We start from the raw sequence: 23,046 nt of genomic DNA on the forward strand, positions 1-23,046 counted from the left end.
AAGAACTCCTCACACAATGACTTTCATAGTACAGTATGCTGATCTCGTTGTTACGAGACTTAACTAATGTGCCTAAGGATGCTACTTAGTCCCTCCAACAAGGTGCCGCATAAAAACTAAAGACTGTTGTTAATACAGAGCTGGAGCAACTGATCCTTTGATTAATACTGCTAAATAAATACTTTCATAACACCAGTTCTAAAATGGCCAAGGTCAGTTTAAAAGCAGTTAAATCTTGTTATAGAGCAAACAAACATAGTACAGGGGATCCAACTATAATGTGGCCACAAAGGATGAAACTAGCATTTACATTAACAGTTTTCCTTGTCATATCAGATACACCTTCTGTATAATGTTACTGTAGGGGAGAGAAGGGAAAAGATAATCATATTTTTAAAAATGATCTTGCACTAGCACAGTGCTTTCCAGTTTTCGAAGCATTTCCACTCACACCTCTCATTTGCCTCCTGAATCCATTTAACTATTGAGATATTGAGAGTGTACTATAATGGAATCCACTCTCTTTGGTATAGTTCCAAGGAGCCACAACCTCCCCTCTGTTCTTAACTTCTAACTTTATTTGCTTTAGTGGGTCACTGAGAATATCTATATAAATATGTTTGTGCATTTCAAAACCAATAAGCGTGCTAAAAAGTAAGGCTTAGATAGTAAAGAGAGAGAATCTTTGTGTTAAATTCTGTAAGGAAAAAGGTATCTTAAAAGAGATATGATTTTTAAATCTACAGCTCTTCTTCCAAATGTCTCAAATAATCTTTAACTTCCTTATTGCATAAATCAGCTGAAAGCATCCCAAGGGAAATGATACTGTATTATATTCACACTCAATGATCCCATGAGGACTTTATTTTTTTAAAGAAAAACACTTTGGCAACAATTATAAAAGCTCAAAATGAGTAAATAGCCCTATGACTCAGTTAAACATGTAGACAGTGTATATTCCAACGTAAAATGATTTTCTAGATTTACTAGGCACTACGAAGCGATATTTTCATCTATTAAATCTTTTCACTGTCAAGTCTTTGATAGAAGAAACCTTAGCAGACCTCTCTGTGAACTTTGGCATTTTGGCTGTGGGGCCAAAAGAACAATCTACCATTACAAAGCCTATTCATGAGTCAACCAGAGAAGCAATCACAATGATGACTGCCCAACTGATACTACTTACTCTTTTTGACATGCTGGCAAGTATATGAAACACTCAAGATCTATGTTATTAGATTTCAGATTGTTAACACTAAATATCTATTCTAAAGCGTAACTTGAAAGATCATTAGAACAAATTAAAACACCTTTAATTAAAAAGCCTGGATTTACTTGCTCGGCTTCAATTTTGTAAGCCTAGCTACAGAAAAAAAAAAAAAAAAAGAATTAATGTAGGAAAAGAGTAAAAAAATCTATAACTTGAGGACAGTAAGTCCAAGGGCCATAGTACCATTCTCAAATTGACAAAAATCATTAGTATTTATTCACACAAGATTCACTACCTAAGTAACAAGGATTAAACTCATGAACATGGAGATAATCTTCTTGTGATGATCCTGTCTTGAAGTGCACAAGGGCATGATGTTCGTGCTTTGCCCTAAACATACTCCGCATCTTTGTTGCCACAATAAAGTAAGAGGTGACAGTTAGGAGGAGGTTAAACAAAAGGTTTCCTGTCAGGGTTCAGTGAGAAGGAAGGTCGTACATTCTGCCCAGGCGCTGAGAAGTCGGCTCAGGCCCTCTGTGGTCAGCATTATTCGGCACTATTCGTCGGACTTCGGGAGCCCGCAAAGCTTCTGGCCCACCTGACCCGGTGTCCCCTCCGCCTGGCAAGTGATGTGGACCGACCGCCCAGGGCAGGGCCAGCGGCCTCGGCCACCGCGTCGGGCTTCTCAGCACAGGGGAGTCCCCGTGCAAAATCGGGAAAGTAAGCCGCTGCCAGGCAAGCGCCGCGCATCCTCCGCGGGGGGCCCTGGTCCCCGGCGCCCTCCCCGCCCCCCCCCCCCGCGGCGACCCGGGGCAGGCGGCCCCGAAAGTAGGTCTCAGCCGGCGCAGCAGCGGCGGCCGCCGCCGGGAAGAAGGAGCCCCACTTTCTCCGGGCAGGAAGGGGGGAGGCCGAGAGCATTTCCTGTTGTGCAGCTGAGCCGAGCGGAGACGTCACTGCGTTCACACTCGCTCGGGTGTCAGCGCACCGGGGGCCGAAGTTCAGCCCCTCGCAGGGCGGCCCGGGCGCGGCGGGGGGGCGGGGGCGGGGGCGGGGGCGGGGGCAAGGCGCCGGGGCTCCCCCGCCCGGGGCTCAGGGCTCGCTGGGCCGCTGCCCGCACTGCCCGGGCGCGGCGGCGGGGACGCGGCGGGGCCACCGCGAGCAGCGCCCGCCCGCGCCGCTAGGGAGTCGCCTTTCCCCCCCGGGCGCCTCGGAGCCCGGCGACTCCAGCGCTGCGCGCAGGTCACCGCGGGCGGGCCTCCCCCTCCCCGGCCCCCCCCCCCGGCCTCCCCCTCCCCCCGGCCCCCCCCCCCCCGGCCTCCCCCTCCCCGGCCCGGCCTGCGGGGAAAGACGCTATGCCCGGGGGGCCTAGAGGAAGCACTTGCCTTGCGCACGTCCCTTGGCTTCATTTTTAACGTGATTTCCCCCAAAGGTGACTCTTTTTTGTTTTTGTTTTTTTTTTTTCTCCCACTAGGGTTATTTTTAAATAATCAAACGTGGATTTATGATTTTACTGTTGTTGCTGGGGTATGTTTTCTCCTCCTTTTTCTCTTAATGGTGGATTCCTTAAATAACTGTCAGAAAAGACAAAAGAGAACATTTCTACACTGCATAGCTCCAGTGAGGCCAAAGGAGGCAAGAAGGCTGTTTAGTCGTTTCTAAAAGCATATTCTAGATGTGTTCATTATTAAAACACCCACTGCACAACATGTAAAGTCCTTTTTTATCTATCAGGTCCTTAATTAGTTCTGTTTCAAATGTCTGATATATTACAAAAAAAAAAAAAAAAAACCTCAGTCTCTTCCAAAGCTTTCAATCTTGTACTTCTCCACTTTGATAGCACACAAAACTTAGGGCCAGAATGTTTTAAAATGGAAATTATCCATTCAGTAAAAATAGTGGTGATTTTTAACGTTTCTTTTATCCTACATTTCCAGGCTTCCATTTAGTTTGAAACCATGAACCAAATTATAAGCATGTGTAATTGTAGAGAAGCAGTGGCTTAAGGTTAATAAAGTTTAAAAGGAAGACAATAAGGCATCTTCTTACAATGTTAACAAATGTTACATTGTGCCAACATCTTGAATATTTAAGGAAAGCCACGTTTCACATCACGGCATGGAATGAAAATACTTAGGGCTTTACCAAGTATAAACTGTGAGGTTGGGTGACAATGATTGTGTCCATGTAGATTCATCAGTTGTAATAATTGTACCTCTCTGGTGCAAGATTTTTATAGTGGGAGGACTGTGTGGTTGGTGGGGGGAGGGGCACAATGCAGGGAGATCTGGAAAATCTGTTCCACTCAAGGTTGCTGTGAACCTAAAACAGCTCTAAAAAAATAAACTCTATTTTTTAAAAAATATATTTAGGCTAAGTGTCATGATATTTAAAATGTACGCTGCATTGTAACCTATGGAGTCACAAGTAAATGAATCTTAAGAATTACAAAGAAATCATCTTTATGCTCTCATGAAGTTCATCATCCAACTTGATAAAGAAGTTTACATTTTTAAAAGTTTACGTAATTTTTAAAATATTTAAATGTACATGAAAGACTTTATAATTTAATAAATGTTGGTTGTTCTACCCAGTCATGTACTACCTAGGGGCAATATTAAAGGTTACCTTGGGGGCACCTGGGTGGCGCAGTGATTGAGTATCTGCCTTGGGCTCAGGTAGTGATCTCCAGATTCGTGGGATCCAGTCCCACACTGGGCTTCCCACAGGGACCCTGCTTCTCTCTAGACCAAAGTCACTGCCTCTCTCTCTGTCTCTCATGAATAAATAAATAAAATCTTCAAAAAAAAAAAAAAAAAGTAAAGGTTACCGTGGCTTCCACTTAAAGTGATCCAAAACCCCTGAGTACCTCTTAGGTTGTCCTATTTTCCAAACATCTGAATAACACAAATACTTCACATATAATATGTTAAGCTTGCTTAGCTTATTTGAGTTTACCATTTATTTCATATATTCCTATCCCCATTTTATCAAAAAGTAGGCTCAAAGACCATAGGACTAGTTAAAAGTATGGAACTCAGATGGGCTCTCTTCAATCTTGTTGAAAAGGAATCACAAATCCTTCCCATTCCCATACTCCTAACTCCAAACTAAAACCACCCCTTCTGTCCTTCAGGGGAGGCTGTAGGCTAACTTGGTAGCCAGTGCCTCTTGCTTATGAATGTTGGGGAGGGGGAGCAAAGAAATAAACACCCCCAACTGCTTTATTTCCTCAGTTTGAATACAGTAACTTTTAAGCAACTTCCCTGAACTTCCCAAACTATCAAAAGATTCTTGATGTAAAAGTAATTTCAGTATGTCCAGTCCTAGAACATAGCACAGTGGTCATCTCACACCAGCATTTTTCACTTGCCTTTTATCATCCCCCTCATTCAATCATCTTTTTATCCATTAAATCTCTGCAGTGATGCTCATGGTTTCAATTAGAACATACTTTTACTTATTCCTTCAAATCACCTGTCCATAGTATATAATTAACACTCCACAAGCTGCAAGTAACCGCCCAAATACTGTCTAAGCTCACTGAAGATTTTATTCGAAGTTCATGCTCTCTAGTTCATGCTTAATTGCTGATGATGGCACTTGGAAAGAACAAAGGAGGGATGACTAAAAATTATCCTGTTTTATAATCCTAATTACAGACCAAATGAAATCAGTATTATCACAAATTTATTAGAGACTGAGGATAAAGAAAAGGCCTGAATGTTAGCATTAAATAAATCAACTTGTGAAAAAATACATAATTGATAATATAAACCATAATCATAATTATGGTGAATTCTTAGGTCCTGGTGCTATTTTCAAAGGTTTCTCTTTTAAATCATGAAACTGTGAGGACAAAAGGATGTTTTATAAGGATAATGCATTTTTACACTTTGTCTTTAGAAACAAAATGCTCTAATTTTGTGCTTTAAAGTACATTCTAGGGATGCCTGGGTGGCTCAGTGGTTGAGCGTCTGCTTTGGCTCAGGTTGTGATCCTGGGGTCCTGGGATCAAGTTCCACATCGAGCTCCTCACAGGGAGGCTTCTTCTCCCCCCTGCCTGTGTCTCTGCCTCTCTCTGTGTGTCTCTCACAAATAAATAAAGAAACTATAAATAAATAAGTAAGTAAATAAATAAATAAATAAATAAACAAATAAATAAATAAATACATAATACATCCCAAGACTGCACAGTTCCAACCTCACAAAATATATTATCATTTCATTCACTATGAAGAATTAAGACTTGAACTTTTACTTTTTTTTTTTTAGATTTTATTTATTTATTTATTTATTTATTTATTTATTTATTTATTTATGAGAGACAAAGAGAGAGCAGAGAGACACAGGCAGAGGGAGAAGCAGGCTCCCTGCAGGGAACCTGATCTGGGACTCCATCCCTGAACTCCAGGATCACTCCCTAGGCCAAAGGGAGGTGCTCAACCGCTGAGCCACTGACCTGGGACACCAGGTTGGTGTCCCAAGACTTGAACTTTTCCAAATTCATTCTTTTAAAACTCATTTTTAAATTCAGGATTGGTCTCATTTCGATGTAGTTACAATAGAAGAGTAACTGTGACCTGCTGCAGTACTATTTTGGTCTCCATGTTTCTGAGATCCCACTTCTCTACCATAAGAGCCTCCACATTGCCTTAGACTCTGAATGGACTTCGACACAACTTGACTGGGAGAGGTGACTCATCACACAAACTGGCACTTCTAAAAGTATTCAGGGCATATGAGGTTTTTATTCTTCTCTCATAATATCCAATATTGAGGGTTATTCTTCTTAAATAAGCCTTCACCAATCATTTGATGTTTTTTTCCAGAAAACTAGCTCCCAAGAAATGCAATGACAAAATCATTAGGATGTTATTCTTTCTCAGCTCCATGTCCTTCTTACATTACTCATTGTAGGACTGCATTGTTCCTCTAGAGCCAATACTTGCCCAAGTCAGAGTCCAGGTCAAAATTAAATATGTGAAGCAAAGTCAAAAGAAGAGTACAGCTCCTTGACTGAACAGGAAGGAGAAGGTACAGACATGAGGAGAGAGAACTACGTTACACACACACATACAGGAATGAATAAACCTTTTGTGAAAAAACTATCTACCTACATGCTCCACAATCTTTGGCTCCAATAAGATCTTTTTCTACTTCAGTATTTCCAAGCCCTATAATTTTATTTTTCTTACGATATGTCCCCAAAGCTACAACCTCCTATTTATTAAGTGATCCTCAGTGCAAAATATTAGCGCCTTGATTCCCTCAAGGCTGGACAATTTCACAAAGGAGAGACCTGTCACTAAAAACAATATTAGGACCTACAGGTGGTACAAGGACTGTCCGTTTCCTCTTCTAGACCATAACAAGATGGGACATCATCACCTCATACTTTTCAGGCTCTAGATAAAAGTCAGTATGTTCTTCAAATGGAAATATGTTATGTAGTACTTAAGTGTTTCAGAGCATACCTCCTTTTCCAGCCTACATCTATATTTAATATTTCAGAATAGGCCCTCAATAAAGTCTAAATAATAGTGTGTTCAGATGGCCTGTAATCAAGTGTCACTGAAATATTAGTGTTCCCACATGCGTTCAAGCGTAATTAAAATTTAAAGAACAGCATAAGTTGCTATGTTACACTACAGTATTTTTGTATTCTCTCCTAGTCCTTCACAGAGTCCTGTATACTTCTCTAGAGACTAACAGTGTGACCAGAGCTAAATCTAAAATGAGTTACTTTCCACGGTGGTTAAAAGGAGAGTTCCAAAATCAAAGTGCCCACTCAGGAAATGGTAACTTTTGTTTTAGTAACATACATATAATCTTGTTATTCTTGTCTAATATATTGTCTAGTATATCACTTCTGTGTATAAGTCCTCTTGTTCCGTGAAATACGTGCTCATCACCTTCTTTACTATTTATTATGTGGATTAAGAAGTAATCCATGTAGCCAAATTAAAAAAGCATTTTCTCACAGACACTAAGGACAGTCCAGATCTAAAGTAAAAAAATTTTCTAAATTGTTATTAAGATGCAACAAAATTCATTGCATAGTCCCAGGTACTACAAAGGTGATGGTCTTACGAGTCATACACTTGCATGGAAGTACTTCCCAACATTCTATATCTCCATTTTTTTATTAATAGAAGATATAAATCAAAGAAAAGATTGATTTAGTTCATAGTAAAATTACAACCATTTGAGCAGAACTTAGTGTCACTATGGCATGTCATTTATAGGAAAAAGAGTAGGAAGTAGAAAAGACATGAATAACCAGCACAGGTGTGAACATAACAAAATGCCCACTGGTGATATAATTACTTTACCTTTGTGATTAAAGTCATTATCCTAAAGATTGTTGAGCTTCTAGGACAAAGAAAGTAATAACGATATGCTAATTCAAAATCAGTATGTCCCATGCAAAAATGCACATGAAACAGAATTTTCTGCATAAAAATCCCTACATATCTTTTATCTGTTTCATTTCATTTAACTGTGTTTGCAAAGTTATGAAACTGCCAAAATCAGGGGCAAATTTTCAAAGTGTTGCAGTATGTACGTCCACCATTACTTATCATATTAAATACAAACTCTGTAAACTGGAATACAAGTCCTTAGACAATGTATCTCAAGTATTCTAACTTTATCACCAATATTCACTAAATATGCATCTTGTGCTACCCTCAAATCACATGTTTCTGTGATAATACTCGACACTTTCCCACCATGATGCCTATCAAAGTCAAGGTCTATCTAAAGCATCCCCTTTCTCATGAAATGTTCCCAGAACTCCTCAGCCAGAGATGATTTTCCACCTAAATACTTCACCTCTCTGGTGGTACTTCACCTGCTTCTTCTAATTATAGCTTCCTTTGAATAGTTCTTTTGCTCAGTACAGTACATTACAAAAGTTTTGATGATGAGAATAGTGAAACACTCCTCTTTATCTTTTATATTCTATTTCTACCTCTATTGTATTTTATACTCCCATACATGTCACACCAGAATTTCAATAACTTTATTTGTAAAAATGGATTTGTGTTACATTTTTACACATTCCAACTCTATTCCCGCTGTAAAGGTCTCAGCACGTTTAGGCCTTTCCTGTAGAAGGTCTCTACCCAGTTGATAAGAGGCTATATTCTAAAGAGTAAAGCAATAAGCAATTTACTTTTGAGGATTCAAACCAAACAATAGCCTAGAGTACATTTCAGACATGAACAGCTTGATCCCTAAAGAAATTAATAGAATAAAAATGAAAGAGCCATAATAAGAGGTCTACTTGAGGGAACTAGGAATATTCAGCCTGGAGGAAGGAATACTTAAGATGAACATGATCGCTATCTTTAAATAGTTGTAGGAATGTCATGCAAGTGAATGAGGAAACGTGGATAGCTACAGAGGGCCAAACTGCTGATAAACTGCAGTGTTCCAGGAGTGGAATCTGCCTCCCAAAGCAAAGAAGTAGAGACTAATGCAGGTAATTGTTGGTGATTTGTCCTGAGTGCTTTCTCCTTGCTCAGTTGGGGATTAAATGATGGCTCCAATGGCTTTATCTAATCCTGACATTCTCTGAGAAGACTTACATCGCAAAATGTCCTGTCATCATTTGACAAATCAATACATCAGATCCTACACCCATGCAAATTAATCACCATAACTGAAATCGGATACTTTAAGAGATGCCCTAAATCAGGTGTAACTTGCAGAACTACAAATTATATCAAAGGGACAGGGGCAGCCCGGGTGGCTCAATGGTTTAGTGCTGCCTTTGGCCCAGGGCATGCTCCTGGAGACCTGGGATCAAGAGTCCCACGTCGGGCTCCCTGCATGGAGCCTGCTTCTCCCTCTGCCTGTGTCTCTGCCTCTCTCTCTCTCTCTCCTCTCCGTGTTTCTCATGAATAATTTTTTTTTTTTTAAAAAAGGGGTAGGAAGAAGTAAAACTTCTCACTAGATGCTGAACTGATAACTGAAGATGCTACCCACTAGAACCTACGATCTGACCCACCTGGATAAAAGCTCGGGGAAAGTTTACATTGAATAAGTCAGTAAGGCATTTGCATACTCCAGAGACCCTCAGAGTCCCATTTCTATCCTGCTCTCCTCATATTCTTAGTAATACTTAACATGTCTATGTCAAACATGAAAACAGCAGTTTGATTTACACAATTGTGCAGCATAGTGTCAAAATTTCTTATGAAATTCAACCCAAAACCTGTTGGTGTCAAGGAGATCACAGATGTTAGAGATACTGTTAGACATGGTCTGCTTTTACAGCTTTGAGGAAGATTAATATAATCACAGCAGGCTTCAAAGCTAGGGCCATTTTGTTATTAATTTCAAAGTGTCTTCTCTTTGCTTCTCTTCATTCCCATCCTACATAACCCATAAGAATATAGGAAAAGAAAGACAAATTATCAGGACAATTTCCTCACAATATGAATTCCTGGGTTTAGCTAAAATGTGAAAGTTTTCCAGATCAGCTATTGATACCCATCATAACTACTTTCAGATATCATTAAATTTAACATTAGTAAACTCACCAAAGATGGCCAAAATCAACTGATGACTGAACAGATTTGGAGTCTGTCCATTAAAAAAATCTAATCTCCACACTCAGCATCCAATTATTTGTTATATTCTATACTGTCAGGTGATTTATTTTAAAAGGTCATTTTGAATATTCTGAGCCACTTGGCCCATTTTTAAAAGCTACACTTGATTAAATTTGGGCACCAAGTTCACCATAGACATTACTGAGGCCATCGGGACAAGTAAACAAATTACAAATTCAAAAACAAATTGTCTTTGGATTCCTTTTCTTTTGCTTGAATATGGGTATAACTATCTCAAAATTTTGTTACACATGTGCATTAGTGACTTACGCAAAATTTAAATGCACCAGGGGATATTACAATAAGCTGTGGACCTGCTAACCATTATCTTTCTGAAAACAATTACATATGCCTATAATAAATTGCATCAATAGCAGTCAATTATCTCAAGAACACTTTACTAACCCTTGTCACAAATGTATTGCTGTGTATCATATTTTTTTTCAACAACTGAATTATTCTCAAAACTTAGTGTTGCTTCACATCCTAAAAATAGCCACTCCAATTCTCTTGTGTTACCCTGCTCTGCTCCCAGGAGGTAGGGCAGTGCTATAAACAATGCTTCATTTTTACAGATGAAGAAGTGAAATATAACAGTACAGCCACTTTGCTTGAATCATTTTGAAAATCAATAATGAGGCAAGCAATGAACTAGTGGGATAAGGGTTTACTATCAGCCATTCTGGTGTCTTCTATGGCCCCAGTGTAGGCTCTAATGAGCACATCCTGACACGAAAGCCCCCAAAATATTAAAAATCCTCATTTTACCCAAAAAGTTTGTATTTCTCTAAACAGAAACTTTGATACACGGCAAATCAACTGAGTAAAAAGAAAATAAATTGAAGGTTTATGAACTTGGATTTTTCCTTTGCTTAGACAAACAGGGGTTATTTAAAATGTAGGCATCAGGAGAAGAAAGAAAAATAAAGTTTGATAATTATTTCATGGATAATTAGAGGCTGAACTTCCCATGACTTGTCCATAAAGTGTTGGGGCTGGCCATCAGGATTGTCCCACAGGCCCCTGCTGGATTGCCAAGACAGATTTCATCACTTCACCTGAGAGGAAAAAATTCACCCCCAGCCTTCCCTCCTGTATTTTTCTTTGCGTCCAAGGGCCAGGATCCATAATGGAGTAAAGAAATACATTCTCTCTTTATGCTAAATCTATCCAAGCAGGCCTACCAAGAAACAACTTTTCCTTAATCCCTACACCTATATACAGTAACTACCTGCATACAGCGATCCTTTCAGAGCACTCTAAACAAAATATGGCCAAAGAAAACTACCCTATATGGAAGAATCCTTGTCCACCATAAACTTCCTGGTCCAACTGTAGGAAAAAACAACCTCAAAATGGCTCTACCTGGACAGTTGCTGTAAATTCAAATGGGAAGCATAGAGCCCAGGGAGACCCTGACTATGGCTGTAAGAAATGTGATTGGTGGGTGTAGAGGGGAGACAGCTGTTTCCCAAGGAACGTCTTATGAAGGTGAAGAAACACTTAGGAAGCAAAGACTAGCCAGGATTCCATCCATCATTTTATTCTGATGATCCCTCCTGCCATCTTACAATGAGTCCAAAGTCTTTTCTTACCATTTCAAGTATGAGTTTCTTGAGAATTATGACTTTCAATATTCACCAAATACCTACTGCCTTCCTACTGTCTATCTACTATGGACTGTTTACCACATTTTGGGGAAAGTATAAACAAATCACCCTAATCCACTAGAAATTTGATCACAAAAAATTATACGAAAATGAAAAATTCATTTTAAAAAGATGAAAAATATACATGCCAAATGTAAGTCATGGTAATCTCTTCACTTTTAACAAACTATGAATACATTGTACAATAAAATGTGTCATTTAAAAACCATTCTCTTTCTTCCTTATGAAAAAATAGCCAGAACTTGATTCTATAGGTTAGGAAAGGCCATCATGCTAAACCACAAAGAGGAATTTTAAAAAGGTACTATAATATTTAATCATGCAAAAATAGTACTATGCTACTACGAAAAATATACAGATATGGGTATAATAAATGGGATTTTTTCATTAGTGATTTAGTAAATCCTGCAACACTTCATTAACTATTATTTGGGTTGAGAGATACAAGATGAAAGTAGAGATTTAAAAAAAAAAAAACACTGGAAAGTATTACATTGAACTAAATTTGCCCAAAAATGTTTCTAAAGTAGTCCAGTAGAATACAAACACCATGAGGACAGGGAATTTTTTTTTAACTATTTAATCCCCAATGTCTAGAACAGAACCTTTCCCAGAGCGGGAAGGTGCTTAATAAATCTCTGTTGAGTTAATAAATGTCTGCTTAAAAGCCAGCAGTCCCAGGAACACTCCAGTTGTGCCTCCTAAGCAAGTCCAAGGCCCCATGAGTAAACACTGGTTCTCCAGCTCTGGCAATTTACATAGAAGTTCAAGTTGGGTAATTCAGGCCCCGAAGGCTATTTTTAGACCAAAAAACTCCAGAAGGATGATCCATAAAGAACCAGGGAATTTCGTTCACTTCACTAGTGTAGCACAGGCTGAGCTAAATGAGAAATATCCCCAAACTGTAACTGATATTTCCACTTGCCAAGTTGAAAAACATGGGCACTCTGACATCATTTCTTAAGCCATTTCAATCAGGAGCTTAATAGACCATTTGAAAATGTGTAAGTGATATTTTACTGTCACAACACTTTGAGTTCTCTTGTGTTTTTTTTTCTTTTGGTCTAATCCCTTCTTAATAATAATCATAGTGATCAGGTATTTAATGTTTATTATGAACTCAATGAGACAGGTACACATATTCTCATAAAAATTTCACAACGACCCTTAAACAGATATTATCATCCTCATTTTGTAACCTCCAGGAGGTTAAGTGACCTTCCGAAATTCCCTGGAGCTTGTGATAGAGCTGGAATTTACCCTGTTCTTTTCTTTTCTTTTCTTTTCTCTTCTTTTCTTTTTAAGATTTTTATTAATTTATTTATTTGACAGAGAGAGAGAGAGAGCACAGGCAGGCAGAGCAGCAGAGGGAGAGAAAAACAGGCTCGCTACTGAGCAGGGAGCCTGATGTGGAACTCTCCCAGGACCCTGGAATCATGACCTTAGCCCAAGGCAGACACTTAACCAAGTGAGCCACCCAGGCGCCCCTTGTCTGACTTTAAATCCAGGCTCTTAGCTCCTAGATGACCTCCTTCACACAGTGTGTATCCCACTAGTGGATATGCCTATACTACTATACTGTGCTAAAGTGAGCGAAATGGCTAGCAAATTAATTTTTTAAATTTCTGTAGTAATTTTGATGTTTAACAGTTGCTTATGCTTATGAAATGTTAAAAAGACCAAATGTTTTTGGAGCCAAATAGCCCTGAGTTCAAATCCTGCTTCACTACTGTTGGAGTGTCCCTGTAAAAAAGTCTGTTAACCTTTCTGAGTCTCGATCTTCTGAAGTGTAAACATGAAGGTAATACCAACTCTTCTGACAGCTATCACTGGAGAGTGCCTCGAGAGTGCCTGGTATGCAGCCTGGCACAGAGTAAGTGCTCTTTCAGCCTACATACCCTTCATTCTAACGGATTTGCTAAATTGGCACTGTGCTGATTTTATAAAAGTGTTTAGTTCATCCTTGTAATACCATAATTACAGAATATAATGACACTGCATTCTCTATAACTACAAAGTAGAATTTATAAACTGATAGAATATGTGTTGGAAGAGGCTTTAGAAGCCCATCTGTTCCAATCCTTTCATTTCCAAATGAAGTCCAGAGAGTTTAAAGGACTTGCTTCCAAGTTTTTACAGAAAGCTAATTGCAAAGACACTACTAGACCTTACGTCCCTCCACCTCCACTTTCACTATATCCCCAGTTTTGCCTCACATTACACAGGCATGGCAACACATGTAATTTTCAGACAATTAAGCAGTATAAAATAACCTCAGTTTAATTGCATCCAATTAACAAGCCAAATTAGTGTTTCATATGTACACTATTAAACTAGTTGTCTGGCTTCCAAAAGAAATAAAACACTGTTTCAAATGAATCTAGTATTTTAGTGAACAAAGCTACTTACAATTTAAATTACCTTTCCTATAATCTTCTTTATATGGAATTAGACCCAATCTCCATTTTAAAAGAAATTCTTTCCGCAACTATCAGGATGAGAATTCATGCTTATATTTTAAGTATCAAAATTTTCTTTCTCACTGAATACATACGATTTTTTTTTAAGATTTTATTTATTTATTCATGAGAGATGGAGAGAGAGAAAGGCAGAGACACAGGTAGAGGGAGAAGCAGGCCCCATGGAGGGAGCCCGACGTGGGACTCCATCCTGGGACTCCAGGATCACGCCCTGGGCCCAAGGCAGGCATTAATCCGCTGAGCCACCCAGGGATCCCTGAATACATATGATTTTCTAAGATTAGTATATATGGGTGTCCATGCGCACATGCATGCCTATGCACATATGCACACCTACGGACCCCTAAGCAAATATAAATGAGGGTGTGTCTGTATTTTCCCACTGCCTACTTTCAAAAGTTCCACCTTTTCCTTGGCCTTCTGAAATCAAGTGAATCTGCCACAATGCAAATAAGAGCTTCCCTGATCTCCTGCTTTCTTTTTCCGAGAAAATGAAACCACCAAATAGATCTGTCAAAGAAGCACCGCCTTTCAAAGACACCGCACTACACTATCTGTCCAATATTGTCATGATTTAGGTATAATCAGCTATCAATTAGAAAGCAGTATTCGAATGAACCACAAAATGAATCATCTATCCATTCCTTAAATATTTACACCTTAAAATAATTTTAAGTATAATCATTTCCATAAGTTAGTGTTTGGTAGCAAACCTTTACTATTAATATTTATGAATAATGTTCAGGGTTAAAAGTTTTATAGTAGGGTAAAATAATAATGTAGTACTGTGTTCTTAAGATGTAGCACAAAGTGACTATCATACATATTTGGCCATGCTTATCAAATTATTTTAACCACTTGGTTATGTATTATTTAAATGTTTATGAATAAGATAAAAAATTCATATTGTCATTCAGTAATATCAACCTTCATTACCTCTTTTTGGGGCATGATACCAATTTAATGGCCTCCTTGCCACCAAGATATCCAGCCCATAAACTTTTCTCTCTGAACACACACACATTCTAGCATCACTCCTCTGCTCAAAAACCTTCAGTGAAATCCAGCTTTCTCAGGAGGGCTTCACATCCCACCTGGTCCAGAGCCAATGCCCACCATACTCCTCCTCCGCTTTGGCACAACTATGCCCCACCATCCCAGATCAAAGTCACTGTGCCCCTCCCTTCTCTCTCAGGAGGATTTCTTGAAATTCACTTCAACCTTCAAGGCCCCGCACTCAAAACTTACTTATTCCCATAGGGACCTTCTACTCTTTTCAGTTGGGAAAAAAAAAAAAAAAAAAAGCCTCCATGTATCCTCTACATCCACTTGTTTTAATACAGTTTATTTTAAAAGCCATATGTCTTCTCTAGATTATAAAAATTCTTAAACCAAGGTTCATTATCCTCTTATCTCTCCAATACTCATCCTGATTCCCAGTCTGACTCCAGAGCATAAGCTTGAGACTTCTCCTATACATACTGACTCCTTCTGCCACATAAATTGAATTTTCTACATTCTGTAAATTTTAAAACAGGGAGCAAATTAATTAAATGACAAGAGTTCACGAAATGGAATATGAGTCCAAGATTACACAAAGAAATGTTATTTTCACTAACTTGTTTTTCTACTGTTTTGTGATACACTGACCCTGAATCATACAGAAAGAAAAAAATAAAATCCACATTTTCCCAAAGGTCCTGGTATTTGCAGTCACGTAGAGAAATTATCTGGGAACTGAATGTTTCACTGGCTCTTTAGAAACATATAGATTCAGCTCAGGCAGGGCTCTAAAGATTAATTGGTTCTTCAAACAGCGACCTTGTAAAGACTTTGGAATTGGTAGTTATTCATTAATTGAATCAATCATGTTGACGAATTTAGTTAACTTGAAACTCTAATACGTATTTTTTCATTTAAATTATTTATTTTAAAGAGTGATCTGCAAATAACAATAGCTAACCTACAACTAAACTCCTCAATCTGAAAGTCAGCACGTAGAATCATAACAAACGTCCAGGGGTAAAGTATCATTGATCATTGTTCAAGTATCACTGATTGTAAACATGCCATAGATAGATAGGCCTCCTCCAACTTCTAGGCCCTGCCCCCCAAAATTCCCCTCTCCAATGATCAACATCACCAAGAGTAGGGTCACCATATGCCCAGATTTTCCAAGGGCAGTGCCCATTTATACCAGGTTAGATAATCATTCATGTGGTCCTAACCACCTTGTCTGGCTGCACCTTGCCTTATCTCTGTTATTAGGTGCCCTCCGGCCCCACTGGCTCACTTTCAGCTCCCAAAAACACTGTACATTCCCCAATCTCAAGGCATTTGCATTATCCCCTCTTTGTACAATACTCTCTTTCTCCCCACCCACTTCTTTCCACTTGACTATAACTTATTCTTCAGTCTCAGCTCAATTACTACCTCCTCAGACAGAGGTGATATATCCCTTATTGTACACTTCTTTATGTTTTTTCCATAGCACTCACAACTTAATGTGGCTCTACTGCTATTGGTTCACCTCATGGCCCATATCTGTCAACTCCACTAGATTAGAAGCTTTTTTTCTGGTCTGGATCATCATTATATTTTTGGTGTCTAGCAGAAGGCCTGACCCATAGTAAATACTTGTTGAATGAGTGGATGAATAAGTTGTATCGATAAACAATGACTGGGTCATTTGTCATAGTACTCTGGAGAAACAGCTAGGATTATATTTGAATGACAAGTCAAAAATGCTGCCTGGCCCTGAGTGCTTCCAGCCCTTACATCCGATCACCTCATGACCCAGAAGTGGTAGGTCAAACCCCACCTGCTCTCCGCCCAGAGCTGTCTTCAGGCATACAAACTTCATTTTCATCTCTTGTCTCCAAAGCACTTTCTTCAAATATGTTTACCTAGTTAGGCTCCAAATTTTAAGCTGAGAGGAAATCTAAAGTTACAGACACTTATAGAGTAGACCAAATGCCATAATTAATACCTCAAATGACAGATAATATATGTTAAGATTAGCACATATTTGGCTCAAAGAATGGTGACACAACTTATCAAGCAGTCCTGATTCTATTCTAAATTCAGTTGTGAAGACAGTATAGTCCTGTATCTATCTTAATGCTAGTAGCCATGGTCCACAGAAGCCAAAGATTGCACAAATCAAGTAGGCTATGTTACCCTCTTGTATGTGAAGACTGGCTGTGTCACAATCATAGATAAAGTGCTCAAATATTTTTCCAAATTACTTAGAGCCATCTCACAGCTACAAATACTGATTTACAACTTCCTTTTTGTTAGCATTGCCATACATAGCATATAGAAAGCAATGTTTTTTTAAATTGTGATAAAATATCATGAACAAACAGAAAATTATTTCAGTTGTACAATTTCCCCCAATAAGCAACATCTTATTTTCATAAAGCTTTCCCATTTTCTCTCAATCTTCTGTGTTCATCCACAACTTCATGCATTGAGGAGCCTTACTGGAACATTCACTGAAGTTTTACTCAAGAATAATGAAGGCTCTGCCTATGCGGTTACAGCAAACCCATACACGCTGATAGTGTGAAGTTCCTTATAAAGCCTGAAGTCCACTGAGTTGAGATGGCAAACTTCCTCTGTTCTTTTATGTAGTAACACCTTAAAAGCTTTAATACTTACATACCACATTTTAGCCAAAATATGGATTCACGATGAGTTCGTGCATAAATTCATTATGTATGAAGCATAGCACTGGAATTGTCAGGTGGAAGTTTAAATTGTGAACCACTTCTCCACCTACAGGATTGTTGCATAGACCAATACAGAGTCCTACTGATGCTGACTAGGAACCAAAATTTGAAAGCAGTGTTCATTTTTTAACAGACTTAGGGGAGGAGCAACCTGTTTGATCCCAGACCATCCATCCAATTGATCTTAACCACTTTTCCCTTATTATAATAATTACTACATGAGGAATTAAATTATTCTATACCGTAATGGAATACGCCTTTCACTCATGCCAAATAACATTTTCTATCGGTCTTTAAAACTACTTTTGCTACACTGAAGCTTTCAGATGAACTCCAGCTAATTACTGATAACTAAAGAAAATCTAATACCAACCCAAATAGACTGTTACTTGTTGTTGCTGCCGTTGAAATAAGCCCTGTTTTGAAAATCAAAATAGGCAAATTTAAAAAAAGTCTTCACTTTAAATTGAATCAGCACAAAAAATTCAACTTGGTTTTCTGAATAATGACAAAGTGCCAAAAGCTCAAGCAGACACATGTACCATTATTCTACAAGGAACGCCTGCATACGTGTTGTCTCTGTTTTGTTTTCATAGTAACGAGAACGTTTGAAAACACATCTCATGTAAAAAAGTAGCCTAATCAATCAAAAGATTCTGCTGGCTAATCTTTCAATGTAGTCAAATAATACGATTTCATTCTGCAATAATACACATATTGTAAATCCACTTTCACATCCATGTTTAATAGAAATATAAAAATGTTTTATCTACTTCAATGGTATTTTTCCAAAGACCTCCACAAGGATCCAACAGATTAAAAATCAGCTGAATTTTAAGTCTGTAATCATCATCAACATGCTACTACTCCCAAAATCGTCCCCAAATCAATTTAATCAGAAACACTCTTCCATAAACATAAGCAGTCTCTAAAAAAAGCCAATAAAATACAATCACCGTACGGAAATACAGATCCCAACAAATGAATTTCGTTTTATTCCTGGCCTATGTTCAAAGCAAGAAACTCAGACAATTTTCAAAAGATTCACCATTGCCATATATCTTTTCCCTGTACATAAGAAAATACGCTGCATATTTAAAACCTAGCGGTCAAAAGGGATTATGACATTTGAAGCACACTATCATTAAGTGGATGTTGGTAAATCCCTTTCACCTCAAAATAAAAATGCACAGTTCTCATCTGGTAACATGATTTCTCAGTCTTACTAAGGAAAGTGATAGCACATAGAAGGCATTTTTGTCTTAATAAATCATTTGGCCTATATCTCAAAAGTCAAACCGAATCTGCTTCATTACACAATCTATTTGGTCAAAATCCTGTTTTGGCATCCTGATAAGGTGAAAAGCACAGGATTAGTGCAAACACTAATATATGTATCAAATACATAAATCAATACATATCAATGTACATGCACATGTATGCAAAGATTTAAAATAACGGTTTGCTCAAGGACAAATATCACCAAACATTACTATATCGCTGGAGGAAATGTTTCTAATAAAGTTAAATGGCCTTTTTCTAGGAGGACAGATCATTGCAAATTTAATTAAAATGGATCTTATTAATATTTCAAGTAATTTCTGGGCTTGATTATGCGCCACAAAAGAAACAACTGTACTAAAGAGAAAAATCAATAGCCCTTGACTAGAGCTCTGAGTATGCTAGAAAAACACAGTCCTCTTGTGAATTATCAAGGTCTAGCCTTTGGGGGTGGGAGAGAGTACCAATATTTATTTGGAGGTAAATGGAGTTATTTTTAAAATGGCAAAAATGGCAAAAAAAAAAAAAAGGAAGGAGAACAATCGGTTCAAATTTTCCATTATAATGAAAGTACCGGAAACAAGCCTTTTTATGTTCATTTTAGGCCTAAGAAACTGTGCAGAGAATAAGGCTTTTGCAATGTCAGTTGCACACACTGCTTCCTGTGAGGATTCTAAGCCATTACAGGTGTCCTAAGGCCTCCAGCGAAACCGATTATCAGGTTACTCCTCCGGTCCCCTCCAAGCCATCCCCGCCGCCCCCTACCCCACACAGGTTATTGCTCGGCTCCTCTAAGCGTCTATTAAGGACCCTCTGCTCGTCTTCTCCGCACTCCCGAGGTTAAAGGACCCACTTTCCCCCGGCGAAGCCTGTAAAAGCTTTCCCATTAGAGAGGACTAGTTCCTGCAGTCCTTTTCGGTTAGATGCTTTCAAGTCAGAGATGAGAGGAGCCACTTGAAGAAAACCCTTCTTCCCCTCCTCCCTTTTCCCACTGGAAGCCACGTCCCTGAAGGACGCCACCACCCGGGGGCACTTCCTGACCTTCTACTCCCTCACCCAGTTTGGGCTTGGAGGGTTGGGGTCGCGTTTTCCCGTGTCCTCTGCTGCACTGGATGTGTTATGTAAGAGGGACAGAACGCGAGAGGCACATGCGTATAAAGCGCACCGATCTGTGATAACAGCTGGGGTGGCAGAGCTAATCTGGAGTCTCCCCCACCCAACACGACAGACACCACACGTCCATCACCCCCACCCCCACCCCACCCCACCCCACCCCCCCCACACACACGGAGCAGTGTTTTCCTGTCTCGCCCCTACCACCACCCGACGCACAGAGTGGGAAGGCGGGGGGAGGGGTGAAGGGAGGTGAGAGCAGCGGCGGCGGCGGCGGCGGCGGCACATCTGCTCCTATAGCAGCCGGCGGAGCCGCCGCGGCCGAGAGCCCCTCGTTAACCCCCTTCCTGTGGCCGCACCACGTCATGGAACATTCCCGGAACGGGCCAACGTTCCACCCACTTCAGGGAACAGACATAAAGGCGCAGACCCAGCTCCCCACCGCGCAGAGCGCAAACACACATGTCCCTTCCCGGGCCCGGGCAGACGCACAGACCAACACGCATGCAAACCGCCCCCACCCGTCTCCGCGCGCCCCCGGCCGGCCCGACGCGCCGGGAGCCGCTCTGCGGCCGCTGCACCCGCGAGGCGAGGGCGCCTCCGCCTGAACCTTCCATCGAGACCGTCCCCCCCCTCGCTCGCTTCCTGCCTTCTCTCCTCCTCTCCTCCTCTCCTCCTTCCTTCCCTCCTTCCTTCCTCGCTCGGGAGGAGAAAGGAGTCACTGAAACGCCAACCGCTAGCGCCTTCGCCGCGCTCGCTCGGCCGCAGGCCGGCGGCCCGGCCCCCGCGCCGCCCGCCGCCCGCCCCCGGCCCCGGCCCGCGCCCGCCGCCCGCCGCCCGCCGCCCCCTCCCCCGCTACCTGACGACGGGCGGCCGGCGGCCGCGGCAGCCGCAGCGGTGGCCGGCGGTGCGCGCCGGTGCACGTCCCTCATTAGTACCCAGGCACATTCCTGCCTCCGGCGCTCCCGCGCGGCCCCCTCCCCCCAGGACATTACGCAAAGCAGCCTCCCCTCATCTGCATAGATCCTCGGCCAGGGTATTCCCCGCATTTCCCGGCGCGCCGGACCCCCCGGGCGAGGTCTCCCCCATCCCCGCCCCCTCCGACCCTCGCCCCCGCGCCGCCGCGACGGGCGACCGAGGCCGGCGGACGCGATCTCGGTATAAAGTGAAACAAGCTCCCGGTGCGACGGAGGCAGGAACAGCGCGGCGCCCGGGCCACTTACCGCGCCGAGGAACCTAGATTCCCGCCGCTCTGCTCTCGCAAACGGCCGGTCCGCCCTCCTCGCACCCCGCGGCTGCGCCGGCACCCCGGAGTCCAGGCGTGCAGGAGCCGCGCGAGGGAGCCGGGAGACCCTCCAAGTTGCTCCAGGCTCGGGGAAGCCTCCAGGTCCGAGACCCAACTCGGCAAAGACTTGTGCACGGTCCCCGCGGGTGTTCCGGTGGAGACCCTCCTCCGGCGGGGACGCAGCGCCCGGCGGCGCCCCGCTCCGCTCCGCTCCGCTCCGCTCCCCCCTCTCACCGCCAGCCCGCCTCCCGCCGGCCGCCCGCCTCCGGTCCGCGAGCCCCGCGGGCGGCTGTCAGCTCCCGGCCGCCGCCGGGTGACAGGGGCCGGAGGAGGGCGCGACGCGGCGGCCCGAGCCCGAGCCCGAGCCCGAGCCCGAGCCCGAGCGGGCGAGGGGGATCCTCGCAGCCGCGGCGGCCGCTCACCTGGAAAGTCACCGCTGAGAAGGAGGAGGAGGAGGAGGAGGAGGAGGACGAAGCAGGGGAGGAGGGAGAGGAGCGAGAGGAGGAGGAGGAGGAGGAGGAGGAAACCCCCCTGGTGCCCTTGTTCTCGCTGGCGCGGCGGCCGCTCCTCGCCAAGGCTGAGCGTGTCTGGTGGGGGGTGTCTGGGAGCATTTCCTTAAGGACAGCGGGAGGGCGGGCGCGGAGGGAGGGGAGAGATCCCGACCGCCTGCCCGGGCTCCTCTCGCCTTTATTTATTTTTCGGACACTACGCGGGGACCGGCCCGGCGCACGGGCCGCGGGGCTCGCGAGGGAGCGCGAGGCCCGGGCCGCAAGCAGGCTGCGTGCGGGAGCCGCAGCGGCCGCCTCCCCGCCCGGGCCGTGGACGCACCGGGTTATTCCTGGCAGCGCCTCCCCGAACAGAAGTTACTAGGAGGAGTGCGCGGCGAGGGCGGGCGCGGGGGGAGGCGGAGGGAGGCAGGCAGGGAGGGAGGAAGAGGGAGAGACTCAGCCAGCGACGTCATCGGATCCCCCAGCGCGTCCCGGGGAGGGAGGCTGAACCAGAAAAACCAGTCTGGAGCCGGAGAGCGGGAGCGGGATGTGCGGCGCGCGGGGCGGCGGGGAGGGAGCGAGCGAGGGAGGGAGGGAGGGAGCGAGGGAGCGAGGGAGGCTACGGCGAGGGCAGGGCCCGGCCCCGCTGCGGCCGCTCGGGCCGGGGAGACCGCGGCCGCGCTCCGCTCGCTCCGAGCGGGGAACTCCCCCGAGAGCCGCTCTCTACTTGTCAGGCAAAAAAAAAAAAAAACTCGGGCGTCTCTAGGAGCCTGAGAATTTCCTTTAGGGACGTGGAAACCGCCCCCCTCCCCAACTTCCTCAATCCCCCTTAAAATCTAATCGTTCCCTGGCTTGAGGACAAACGGAATTAGAGAATAATTAGTATTGTCATCACGATTCCGTCCGTGTACCTCTGACCCCTTTCCTCTCCCTCCTCCAGCCTCCGCTCACGGTTCTCTTAGGGTCAAAAAAAAAAAAAAAAAAAGAAAGAAAAAAGAAAAAAATCAGACTAGCTGCCGGCGGCGTTTCTGGAGCTTTGCAAAGCTTTTTCCTAGCTCTTTCCGTGCCCCCCGCGGAAGCACGAACTTTTCACGCGCCTGAAATGCCCCAACTGCTCTCCCTGGGGTCACTCACCAGGGCGCCCGGGGCGCACCCAGCTCGCGG

The 23,046-nt window shown here is 42.7% G+C and overlaps 1 protein-coding gene across 3 annotated transcripts in view; it reads right to left on the reverse strand.

Moving 5' to 3' along the window:
• HIVEP2 (HIVEP zinc finger 2) overlaps positions 1-21,915 on the reverse strand; it is a 193,585-nt gene extending 171,670 nt beyond the window's left edge. The window contains exon 1 of one of the 3 annotated variants that reach the window (XM_055310095.1): positions 21,817-21,915. The gene's annotated coding sequence lies outside the window, so the exon portion shown is untranslated. Of the gene's footprint in view, positions 1-20,968; positions 21,064-21,332; positions 21,589-21,816 lie in introns of those variants that run through there. The other 2 variants (XM_055310094.1, XM_055310096.1) reach the window with 2 other exon arrangements.
• Between the last annotated feature and the right edge of the window lie 1,131 nt (positions 21,916-23,046).

This window comes from Nyctereutes procyonoides, unplaced genomic scaffold (genome assembly GCF_905146905.1).
Source record: "Nyctereutes procyonoides isolate TBG_1078 unplaced genomic scaffold, NYPRO_anot_genome, whole genome shotgun sequence".
Lineage (NCBI taxonomy): Eukaryota > Metazoa > Chordata > Mammalia > Carnivora > Canidae > Nyctereutes > Nyctereutes procyonoides.